The sequence below is a fragment of the Rattus norvegicus genome, chromosome 6 (assembly GCF_036323735.1).
Source record: "Rattus norvegicus strain BN/NHsdMcwi chromosome 6, GRCr8, whole genome shotgun sequence".
Lineage (NCBI taxonomy): Eukaryota > Metazoa > Chordata > Mammalia > Rodentia > Muridae > Rattus > Rattus norvegicus.
In genome coordinates, this window is record NC_086024.1 from 130,236,566 (window position 1) to 130,249,225 (window position 12,660).

General features: G+C 50.7%; 1 protein-coding gene across 6 annotated transcripts in view; it reads left to right on the forward strand.

The window, feature by feature from the left end:
* Positions 1-489: 489 nt before the first annotated feature.
* The window catches only part of Bdkrb2 (bradykinin receptor B2), a 30,151-nt gene continuing 17,980 nt past the window's right edge, over positions 490-12,660 (forward strand). For 2 of the 6 annotated variants that reach the window (XM_063261560.1, XM_039111800.2), the window contains exons 1-2: positions 492-806; positions 4,635-4,707. The gene's annotated coding sequence lies outside the window, so the exon portion shown is untranslated. Of the gene's footprint in view, positions 807-4,634; positions 4,708-12,660 lie in introns of all 6 variants that reach the window. The other 4 variants (XM_039111801.2, XM_063261559.1, NM_173100.3 and 1 more) reach the window with 4 other exon arrangements.

Sequence of the window (12,660 nt, forward strand, 5' to 3'; positions counted from 1 at the left end):
CTTCCCTGCACCCTCCACACCTCTCTCATCAGGAGAGGAAAGTGCAGTAGATCATTAGAAGATCTTCAGAGAAAATGAAAAGATCCAGAGCTTGGAAGGAGAGGAAGAAACTGCTTCTAAATCCCCCGAAGGAATTCCGTGTCTGGCAGGGGCCCACACACAGCTCACCCAAGGACTTGGCCAGCAGTGTGTCCCTCTCTGAGATGTATCCTAGTTTCTGCTACAGCACCCTTGGGATGTGTGCATGGCGAAAGCAAAATACAAAAACACTTTGAAACTTCCCAGCCCAACCGGCTGCCTTCTGTTTACATCCTCTATGTAAGTGCTCACTGTTTGCACCTAAAACTCTGGAGCAAAACAATCACTTCAGGAGACCCAGTAGTGGTAAACAATGTTATGTTAAACACAGGCATTCATGTGGTCCCTCTGGCTGTCGGAGCTGCAGGGGGAATCATTTGCCACCCAAGGCTCCCCGGCCAGACCTCAGTCTGCACCAATGGAGGACTACCTGTGGCTGTGGCCCTCGCAACTTGGCCTCTGCAGCTAGGAGGTCCAAAAGCACCCCAGCCAGAAGCTGCTGCTGATCCCGGAGCCCGGAGCTGATCTGGGCTGGAAGTGGAGGGGGGAGGTGCCCAGGAGAGTGATGACATCACCGGCCAGCCCTTGAAAGATGAGCCGTTCCCTGTGCCACTCCAGCTCCGCTCCTCAGGAGAGTGAGTAGTACTGTTGGGGACGGCGTGGCAGGCAGTCGCTAGCCCTGGACCGAGGGACTCCCTACAACACAGAACCGGCTCTCTAGAGAAAAGGTGAGTGTTCGGCCAGAGGTAGCTCACTGAGAGCGCAAGTGCCCCAGTACAGAGAGGGCCTGGCCAGCATCTGAGACTGAGTCCTAGGCTCCCAGGGGTTCTACGGTCCCGGTCCCGGGGAACTGGAGGAAGATTACTTCGTCCCCTGGGTCCGAGAAATAGCTGGAAGAAGGGTCACAAATACAGACGGTGTTTGCCTTGCCGGTTCCAGCTCAGCTTTTTCCTGTGAGTGACCTGTGGTTTGAGTTTTATAGGCTCCATGTGGACACCATGGGCTAAAGCAGTGAGCGCCAGGCAGCCGGACAGGTGTCCAGAGTCTGGCTTTTTATTCACTGGGCCACTGATGGTCTTTTGTGACTCCCGGAGATTCTCTGTCATGTCTCTGAACCTAGTTATCTCCCTCTGCAAGGTATGTTCGGCTGCTCCTTGGAGCGGAGATTAAGACAGAAAGGAGACTTTGTCCCCACTGTCTTTGTGCCTCATGTGGGCCAATGGGGGCAGTTTTAGTCCACAAACGCTCTGTGTCCCTCCTGCCCTGGTCCTCCATCAAGGCAGTGGTTATGAATGGGCTTTATGTGTGATCTTGGGTTCAAGTCCCAGCTCTGCTTTTACCCCATGGGTGACATAATTGGTGAAGGTTTTATATATATATATCGGGGCCAACGGCACAAAGAAGTGGCTCCTTTTAATTCAGACAGAAATGTGGCCGCCCCACGACGGGCCACGTGTGCAGTTTGAGTTACCCGGGTTACTGGGTTGGTAGCTCGGCGGCGCCTGTGTTAGGTGCAGCAGTGATGCGCCCGGGTGAGGCAGGTTAGGGGTGAGGCAGGTTAGAATGCGCCTTCCTGAGTCACGGGCTGCCTGTGGCTCTCTCCAACCATCCACAGGAAGCAGGAGCTCTGCTGGGTGTGGGTGTGGTGCCATGTCAGTCACAACTCCTGGCCCAGAGAAGGGTTTGTAGAGGCTCTGATCCCCCTCAGCGCCCTAACAGCAGCGTGGGTGATGGGAACACCCCACAGTTGTGAGAGTCAGGGGCAGAGTTTGCTGTTTTCCTCTGCTCAGATCGGGGCAGGGACAGGCAGGGAAGGAGGGATGGGGAAAATATTAAAAATGGAAAAGCTCGTGTGCTTGCAGGGCAGTGGTCCCTAGAACTCCATGACAGCCCTACTCTGGACTTTCGCACTGCAGCTCCATGTGTTTAAGAAAAAAAAAAAATCCCCTGTAATCACACCCTGCAAGGCCCCCAGCACAGACGTCCTTCCTACATTGCCAAGGGACTCCCATAAATTCACGGGACGCAGGCTCTATCACCTTTAAAACAGGAAAAGATGGATTGACCGAGCCTATGTAAGGGCGCTGATCTACAGGGGATCCATCAGATGGAGATCGAGCCCAGAATAATCGGACCATGTGACCTCTGCTGACACAGTGACTGGCTGGACAAGAATTTCAGGGTGTTTAAGAGTAACATGAGGGTTACCCTCTCTGCTGTTCATGTGTGGCCTGGAAGGGACCAACCACATGGGCCAAGGGAGAATTTGTACAGATTGCCAGGGGGTCTGGGCTTCCAGAATGAGGGTGGGACCCACACCTCTGTATCGGCTTGTGGGATAAATAGTTGACTGCTTTACAACTGAGCCCAATGGTCACTATTTAATGAATAAAATGAAGGGTTTGCTGAATGGACGACCACAGCGGTCACACAGAAAGCACCGAGAAACACACAACTTGCTTGGTGCTAAGTTAAAGCAGCTAGTTTGGGAAGGTGACATTGTGAGCAGCCTGTGACATTCTGGAGAAAGCTAATCATGTATATGGTAATAAATATAGGGTCAGGATGGACAGGGCGAGGGTTAGGTGAGAACCCTTTGAACTTTCCCCTTAAGTTTTCTGTGAACCTATAGCCAGTCTCTCAGTTTGGGGCGGGGGACGGGGGGAGAGCTCGTGGATCAGGTGGGTCCGTGTTTTGCTTTAAGAAGTCAAAGGTCATCAGTTAAGGGATAACAACCCATTGACACCAGAGACCCAAGCGACCACTTCCAACATGCATTCCTTGGCCCAGGAATCCCCAAGCTATGAAGAACTATCCCACTGTGCATGCTGGGAAGGGAGCAGTGTGGTCAGGAAGCTGGCTGATGCCCAGGGCCTGGTCCGTCTCAGGAGGGTTCTAAGGCCAGCAATGCCCTCCTCGGGTGGAGGTGACCCTCTTCCCCAGAGCTGCAGCCCGTTTACGGACTTTACGACCCACACAAGTGAGCTCTCCTTGGCTGGAGTGTCCTTCACCTGCCCTCTGTGAGAGGCGCTACAGGACAACCTTTCCTGGTTTCCTGGGGAGCCTGCACCCAAGACACGCACCCGGGGCTGCATTCCAGAACAAACTGAAGAATCTCTCTCTCGCTCTCGCTCTCGCTCTCGCTCTCTCTCAATCGCTCTCGCTCTCGCTCTCGCTCTCTCTCTTCTCTCTCTGATTCTGTCACCAAGGTGGGGGTCTCTGAGACTCTGGAGGCCAAAAAAACTGGCACTCTATGGCCCCCTGCCACTTTGCCAGAGGTCAAAGTGAGGAGGGACAAGCAGGGCATTGGGTCCCAACCTTAATGGTGCCACTTACAGATCGGGAAACTCTCAGTCTCTGCTTCCTTGCCCTTGATAGGGACAATTGTCCCTACTTCAGAGGAGCCCTGCAATGCCCCTTAGAGCACAGACTAGAGGGAACACCCCGGAGAATGAGACCAGTTCTCTCCCTCCCTCCCTCCCTCCTCTCCCCTCCTCTGTTCTTCCCTCCTCTCTCCTCTTCTTCCCTTCCCTTCCTTCCCCTGCCTTCCCTTCCCCTCCCCTCTTTTCCGGTCCTCTCTTCTTTCCTTCTTCTTCTGAAGCTAATCTAGAATTGAATCCCTCCTTCCCCCCACCCCGTAGCCCAGGGTAAACCATTGGCTTCTCTCCCCTCTTTTCTCCTCCCCTCTTTTCCTTGCCTTTCCTCTCCTCTGCTCTTCTGAAGCTAGGCTAGAATTGAATCCCTCCTCCCCCTACCACGTAGCCTAGGGCAAGCAAGCCATTTAGCTCTCTGAGCCTTGGTTCCCTCAGCTATAAATAGTAACTGAGCCAGAAACTACCTAAAAATTCAAATTGGAAACCCCCCTGAGAGTCTGGAGCACTCAGGGAACCACTAGTCTCCCACAGCAGTGCCTCTGGGAGGCCACAGTCACAAAGAAGGTAAAGGAGGGGAAGGTGCCGCGGTTACATCCCTGGAGAACAGCCAGTGGGCCAAGGACTTCTGGCTTCTGCAGCACCCACAGTGGAGATACCAGTGGATCACGGGATCCTGACATCCCACGACGTTAGCTTGAGAGATGCACACCCATTGCTTTGACTTGACTATGGATCAGTCCCTGCGGAAGTATTCTGTAAAGAAACACTCATTGTCAAGGTTTTGTGGGGTTGTTTGTTTGTTTGTTTGTTTGTTTTTAATTAGAGCCAGGGCTATCCCACAGAGAACTTAGCCAGCATGAGTAAAGCCCTGGTTTTTCTCCCTAGCACCTCAGAAAATGAGGTGGTGTGGCGGTTGGTGATTTTTCAATTTGACACAAGGTAGAATTATCTGAGAGGGCATTAATTAACTAATTAATAATTGATGTGGAAGGACCCAGCCCGCTGCGGTCAGTGGTCTTGGGTTGTATCAGAAAGCAAGGTGAGCAAGCCAAGAGGAGCCAGGCAGTGAGCAGCACGCCTCCATGGCCTCTGCTTCAGTCCTGGCTGACAGGTCTTACCTTGGCTTCCTGCCATGGGCCGGCCTCCAGGATTTGTAAGCCAAGTAAACCCTTCCCTCCCCAGGCTGCTTTTGGTCGGGATCTTTCTCAGAGCAATAGAGAGCTGAGACAGAGGGCTGCTCAGTGGATGCCTAGAGGTAAGGACAGAGTAACTGAAAGTGTCTGTGCGTGTCCTCACGCTTGGTCATGGGCATCTGCCTGTGAAAACCAGGAGGCGTCTGAAAAGGGAGGGGGTGGGATGACAAGAGACAGTCTGGTGGCCTTCAGGGAGGGGGTGACAGGTCTGGATCACACCAGGAGGGAGGCTTAGGGTCACTGTGCTTCCTTCCGTACTGTTTGAAACTGTTGTGAGCCTGCAGGTCCCTTTGCGGAAACTTAAATGAAACCTAAGAAGCCAAGCAAACGGGGATAGAAATAAGAAGACAAGTCGGGCTGGGCCTCACACCTGGAATCCCAAAACCCAGAAAGCTGAGGCAGGAGGATTGCCTCAAGTATGAGACCTGCCTGGGTGAGCTTCTGAATTCTATACCAGAAGCCTGGGTTTACCTGTATCTTGGTAGATCCAAGGTCTGAAAAGGTGGAGTGGGGAAATCACACACCCAGGAGAGCCAGCCCAGCAGGGCAGCAGTGAGGTTGGGGTGAAGTCAGGGGTAAGGTTTGAGGGTGGCAGAACAAACCGTCCTTGGATCTTCAGTCTTGCTGGAGCTGTGTATGAAAATGGAATCACTGAGCACCTACTGTGTTGAACCCCGGAGCTGGAGAGGGCTTTTTTTTTTTTAAACCACCTCTGTTAAATAGACTCAGATGTATGGGGTTCCTTGAAACCACCTCTGCTTATACAAACTCGGATTCCGGGGAGGGATTTGTCTTTTTGGGGGTAGGGAGGGAAGAGAAGGGAAAAAACTTCTTGATTAAATATTCCAGCCAAATATAAAATTCATCATGCTAAATAATCTACTAAACAGAGTCAACATTATAGAAAAGATGATGATGATTAGTGATGCCTTCCATTTAAAGTCTAAGCAGTGGCCCTAAAGCTGGCGGGAACCTGACAGCGATGCTTAATAATAAATGTCTGGAATGGTTCCTCAGAAAAGATAAATACTTTCTAACTACCCAGGACTAAAATCTCATATAATTTCACCCAAGGGGAAAATGGGAGAAGGAGGGAGGAAGGAAATGAGAGTGTGCTAGGCTTTCCACCTTGTTCTTTTCAAGTGTGGGCTGTGTGTGCACCCACACACGTGTGCATGAGTGTGTTCGTGTGCCCTCAACATTCAAGCCCCCGTGAGACCAGAGGTCAAACCTTGGGTGTCTTTCTGTGTTACTCCTGATTTTTTTTTCAGAGTCTCTCCCTGAACGCCTGTCTCTACCTCCTCTGTATACAGATTACAAGGACGTACCCAGTTTGTATGTATGCGTGCACAGGGGTGTGTGTGTGTGTGTGTGTGTGTGTGTGTGTGTGTGTGTGTGTAAAGGCCAAAGGTCAACACTGGGTATCTTACTCTATAGCTTCACCTTAGCATTTAAGACAGGGTCTGGGGGTTGGGGATTTAGCTCAGTGGTAGAGCGCTTGCCTAGGAAGCGCAAGGTCCTGGGTTCGGTCCCCAGCTCAAAAAAAAAAAAAAAAAAACTATAAATAAATTAAAAAAAAAAAAGACAGGGTCTGACTGAATCTGAGGTTTCCCCATTTCAGCGGCCAGTGGCCTACACATATATATCCCTCTGAGATTATACACGTGTGCCTTTGTGCCTGGCTTTCCTGGGTGTTAAGGATCTGAGCTCAGGTCTTCATGGTTGTGTGACAAGCACTTAACTGTTACGCCATCTCTGCAGCCACAGTTTTTATCGTATCTGGGAAAGGAATATCTCTCTACGCTTGGCGTTAATCAGCAGATATGGATTCCCATGTCCATCAGGAAGATAACTGTTAGTAGGGTTAGTAGGAATGTCATCCGTGACATGGCTACCACAGTTGCAGAAATCAATTGTGTGCTCTAGGCCTGTCAGAAAATCTCAGCAGGTAGAGATTAATATTGATGGATGCCTCGTGTTATATTGATAGCTCTGATAGGGTGTACTATGAAAGTTAATATCTGATATAAAATCTTGAAAATTCTAGAAGCTGTTCCTAAAACTTATTCCTCAAAGCGTTGTGGTGAAATTGCAGATAATCTGGGAAATGATCGACTCTATGAAAGCACTACTTACTAAACCGAGGGGACACAGCCAAGGCTGCACCAGAGGACAAGTCATTCCTTCAGAAATGTCAGTTAGGAAACCACGAGGGCTACAGACATGAGTCCATCCAAATCCACTTAGAATATCTGTCTACAGCTAAGCTAGCCTTGGTAGCACAGGTTTGTGGTCCCAGACGCCCAGGAGACTGAAGTGGGTGGATTACAAGCCTAAGACAGTCTGGGCAGTGTAGTAAGGCAATCCTACCTCAATAAAAATTGACTGGAACTGTAGCTTTGCCGGGCAGTGCTTGCCTAGCATGCTCAAAGCCATGGGTTCAAACCCCAGCACCAGAAAACAAAATTAGATAATGAATAATAGCCAGAAAGAATGGTGGGAAATAACAGCGCGCGCACACACACACACACACACACACAGGAGGACTAACTGGAAAGAAGAAAAATACAGGCATTGGAAAGCTTGCTGCTGGTGGTGGCGCACACCTTTCATCCCAGCGTTTGGGAGGCAGAGGCGGGAAGGTCTGAGTTCGAGGCCAGCCTGATCTATAGAATGACTTCCGGGACAGCCAGGGCTACACAGAGATAAAAGGCAAAAAGTGAACAAACAAGCTATTTAAGGACCCAGGATCTGCTCCTTCTTCATGGGGTGCGTTACGTCTGTGCAAGGGTTTGATTACAGAATCCTCGTGCAAACGCGTGTGCCATGAGCCTGTTCACATTCCTGTCAGTCCCTTCTCTTATCCTCCCTCTGAAGAGGGCTGGAGAAGGGAAATGTGGGTGTGGCTGGTCCGAGGAGTCAGGTCAGTTGCTGGGTGGTCAGGAGTAGTCTGTAGGAGAAGTTGGGGTCAGCCGTGCCCCAGCCTTTACGAGTTTGAGATGTAAACGCTGCTCAGATCGGGGTCTTCCCCCATCCCAGAAAGATCTCTTCCCATCAGGCTCCCCCGAGATCACTGTCTGGACAGAAGGCTCCTCCGGAAAGGCACGCTGAGGGGACAAAGTGCCCCCCTCACTACAGAGCCTGAACGCCCTGTGTCCAGCTCACTTTTCCGCTGGAGTTTCTCTAGGCTCACAGCTGGGCTGATTATTTGACCCCTGGTATTAAAATAATGGCCCAGCGTTTAGAAATTAGGACCAATTGGTCTTGTCCCACAGTCTGGGGTTAAGCTAGCTCTGCAAATGTGGACACCGGCGTCTATGGGATTCTGCTTTCTCATTTGTATGGATCCAATGCAGGAGGACCATTGTCAGGTTGACAGAACAGGGCCGCCTGCTCTGTGCCCAGGATTTGAGAAATTGGTTTATTCCTTAATCTCTCTATCTGCCTGCCTGCCTGCCTGCCTGCCTGCCTGCCTGCCTATCTATCTATCTATCTATCTATCTATCTATCTATCTATCTATCTATCTATCTATCCTCCTCTCTTCTCTTTTAACTTTACAGCCTTCTGTCTCCTTCCCCTAGATAAACCCCTCTTTTGTTCCCCTTTAAAAAAAAAAAAAAGGAGCGGGCCTCCTGGGGATATGTACCTAACAGGACCAAGCAAGACACAATAAGCCTTAAGCCACTAGTTGAGCCTGCTCAGGAATCCCCGGATCAGAGACCTCTGCCCAAAAGAGCCAGAGTCTAATGGGAGATTGCATAGATTTCAAGTTCAAGTCCCATACCCTGTGAAGCAGAAAGTAAGCTTAAATAGGGGAAAGAGCATGGTGTGGGCTGGAAAAAGGCAGGTTCACCACACAGCATGTATGGAAGTATGTTTGAGTCCTATCCTGGCTCCAGGGACCATCTCCACCCAAACCAGACACTGCTACTCATTCAGATAAACCTGCTCTCTAGGTGATGTGTCCCCACCTGACGCTGACAGACAACCTGGAAAGGTGACATAGTGACTAAAGGAGTATTTGAACCTGACCTGGCTCTTGTGTCTGCTGACCTCCCCAGACAGACAACCAGTCAGCTACTGGGGCTCAGGGGGAGGAGCATAGGCTGGTTCAGGAAGTCAGGAGCCACCTAGACCTGGTGTGGCTTGCTGATCTCTCTCTCTGCAGCCTAGGACTTCCCAGCAATGGACACGTGTTCAGTTTGATGATAAGCATTAACAGTCAAGAGGCTTCCCTCACAAGTGGCCTACGAAATTCTTTCCCAGAATCCTTTTGGTGCCTGTGACTAAGAGAATGGAAATGGAGAAGACATCTGGGCTCCTGACTGCCTGGAATCATCCTTAAATTAGGGGGAAAGAGAAAGCAGCTGTGATACCTGTAACCCTGAGGCCCGAGTCAGGCAAGGGTGTTGGCGTCGTTGATGAATGACAGGGGTGAGCATGCCAGGTCTCCTCGGCGCCCTCACACCAAAGCTCCTTAGCCTGCAGGTGGGGACTTGGGCTCAGAAAGCTGGTCACAGCATAGGCAAATGACAGGGCTGGGATTTGAATGCCAATCAGCATGCCTCCACCCTGTCAGTTTGTTCTCAGAATGTGTGCCTGGTGCACCAGAGTTTGGGCAGCTTAGGGAGAGGGTGAGGGAAAATACCCTCAAACCTGGAGTGCAGTGAGTTCCGGCTCCCGTAAGCCCCAGCAGCTGAGAAAAAAATAGAGCCAGACACCACCACCACCACCACCACCACCACCACCACCACCACCACCACCACCACCACCCCCACCACCCCAAGCTGTGAGAATAGTTTAGAGGACAGAATCCCCCATGATACTCGACTCTGAATGCATTTTTGCATTGCAAAGAGAAAAAAAATAGGAAGCTGGGCGTAGGGCCCCACTAGCTGCCTTGGGCTTTCTCTATTCTTTGCAGAGGTTCTTAAGCTGCGAGAAGGGGAGTGAACACACCAGACTCCAACAGAACAGAGTCCTAACACAGGAGAAAAATGGGCTGTGATCCCCAGCACTGTTACAAAGTACCTGAGGCAGATAACTTTGTAACTAAAGGGGGTTTCCCGCCAGGTGTGGTAGGACACATCTGGAATCCCAGCACTAGGGAGGTTGAGGCAGGAAAGAGGGAGCGATGGGAGCAGGAGGAGGAGAGAAAAAAGAAAAGAGCTTAATTAACTCACAGTTTGTTTTGCTAAACTTGAAATCCTTCCCCTTGTCTGTCAATGTTAAAGTGAATGACAGGTACAGAAATATATCCCTTCTGAGGCCACGCCTCCAATGACTTAAAAGTTTCCCTGATTGGCCCTACCTCTTAAAAGTTCCTCCCAGCACTGCCACCTTGGTGACCAAGTCTCCAACACTGGAACCTTGACAGACAGAGAATCAGATGAGCACAGCAGGTGAGGAACATGAACAAAGATAACAGAGTTGCTTGTGCGGGAGGTGCTTAAAGGACCACCATCCTGAAAATGCCACTCAAGGGTGACCCGACCCACAATAGCACTGTGAAGGGACCCACTTCTGCCCACCTCCTGGGCTTTCCTTGGGCTACCGTGGCCAAATCAAGGGGGTAGATTGGATTTCACAGTCCCTGGAGGGCTTTGCGTCATGGACGGCCCCAGAATCCCATCTCTGAGGTCTTTCCAGATGACCTGGTTCTTCCCAGGTCACCAGAAACCCTCTGGCTCACCTGTGGTAGTTAGGTGACCAGAGAATCATGGGAGAGACAGTTTAACATTTCATGTTAAACAAAAACAATGTTTGTTGGCAGTTCCTACGTAAGCAAGTCCTGGCCAGTTGTCTTCCTTACACAAACTAACCATAACTCACTCTCTATTTTGTTTTGGAAAGGAGAAAATGCAAAGCTTGTTATTGTAAAAGTACCATGGGTCAGCATGAGTGTGCCGGCCTGTGCATGCCTCTGTGGAATTCCATCAGAAGGCAATATTGGTGTCTTTACTGCTCTTGGCCTTATTTTTTGAGACAGGCTCTCTTACCAGACTTGTAGCCCAACTTTCAGCTAGACTGAGCGGCCAGCGGGCCCCCAGGAGCTGCCTTTCTCTGCCCTTCCCCAGGATCCTATGGCTAAAGACGCTGGCGCGTCTTTCAGCAGCACACCCGGGAAGGTGGATTCTAGGCTGTGTCAATGGTTTAACGGCCTGAGTTTATAAGGTTGACAAGATTTCACGAATAGACTCTCGTTTGGGGAAGCTCTGAGAAGACTCCTATACCAGTCATTGCGTGGGCATAGAATAGCATCTGGCCGGTGCCCCCTGAGGATGAGCGTGTCCCTGCATGAAGCACTTCCTGTCCTTTCATTCCTCTCAGAAACAGCACCCAAAAAGGTAACGGCCCCTTTAAAAAAAAAAAAAGATGCAATTTACTAAATTATACCAAAATCTAATTCTCTGGAGGCAGGATTGGAAGCCGTTCTACCCCCTCTCCCTCCCGCACCAAACCTACCACATGCAGACCAGGCCATGTTTACATCGTCTTGGCTCTGAAGGTCCCTGTAGGGACGGGCAATTGAGAGTGGATCCTTGCAGACGGGCAAGCTGATGCTCTGGTAGTTTAATTCTATTCTCATTAATAACAACCCTAAAATTGATTGAGCACCTACTAGCCGCGCAGCCCAGGAGCCCCTAAGGTTTAAAGTACTTAGAACTCACCATTAATGGAGAAACAGAAGCCTCCCAGCTTCCCCTGGGCAGGCTCTGGATTGGGACGGGTTCCAGCAGGTCAAGGCTGCAGTGAGCTGGGCCGGGAATTTGGGCGGGTTTTTCTCGCTCCAGAATGTGGAGTGCTGGGGAAGTCTGCAGGCCTGCGCATGTCAGAGCTCTGCTCAGTCCCAGCTCGGACGTGGTGATTTTCCGCCCATGTTGACACTCATGCGCGTTCAGGTCCTGGCTGCGGCCTCCCAGCCCTGGACAGGTCATACATTCCCTCCAAGTCCCCTCCCGTCAGCTGAGCTATAAACTAGGCTCTCCTGAGGTAGGCTGAGGGTGGGGTGTTTATGTAACAGATAATGGTGTCAAAGAAGAAGGTGGTCTGATGGGGACGGGGCTCGCCGGTAACGGGCTCAGTTGGTCAGGCATGAGGACCTGAGTTCAATCCCTAGAGTCGCTTTAGTAAAATCCGGTGTCCGCTAGAGAAGTGGCTCAATGATCACAAGCCTGCCTGCTCTTCCAAAGGACCCAGGTTCAGTTCCCAGCACCCCCATGGAGACTGTTTGTAATGCCAGTTCCAGAGATCTGATGCCCTCTTCAGGCCTCCGCAGGCACTGCATGCTCATGGTGGTTTACAGCCGTACATGGAAGCAAACCATCCAGGCGTACATACAAACAGGCAGGCATACATAAATCGAAAAAGAAATATCGGGGCTGGGGATTTAGCTCAGCGGTAGAGCGCTTACCTAGGAAGCGCAAGGCCCTGGGTTCAGTCCCCAGCTCCAAAAAAAAGAACCAAAAAAAAAAAAAAAAAAAAAAGAAATATCAAGGTGTAGTGGTGGGTGCTTATCACCCAGCCCTGGAGAGGCAGAGACGGGGACAGGTGGATTCCTGGGGCTAACTGGCTAGACTGGACTATGGACTAGAGATCAGTGGAGACAATCTCAGAAGAGAAGGTAGGCAGCATTGAAGGAGGACAGCTGAAGCTGTCATCTGGCACACACACACACAAGCTGTCATCTGGTTACTCACACACATACAGAAGGGGGCAGGGAGAGAGGGAGGGCGAGAGAGAATACTTGAATCTATAAGAGCAGAATATGTACAGATACAGGGGACCACCCTGTCACCTCCCAGCTGGGCATCCTTTAGGATACAAGCACCTACTTTATGTACAGATACAGGGGTCCTTCCTTGTAGCAGTACCCAAGTAATATGCAAATTGATCCGGTGTCACCCTGGCCGGCCTCGACATTCCTCGATACCCACCCCAGAGTTCTGGCTTCCCAAATGAGAGAGACGCACACTCACCCTTATGTTCTAATATGCCTTAAACAGCCCAATGA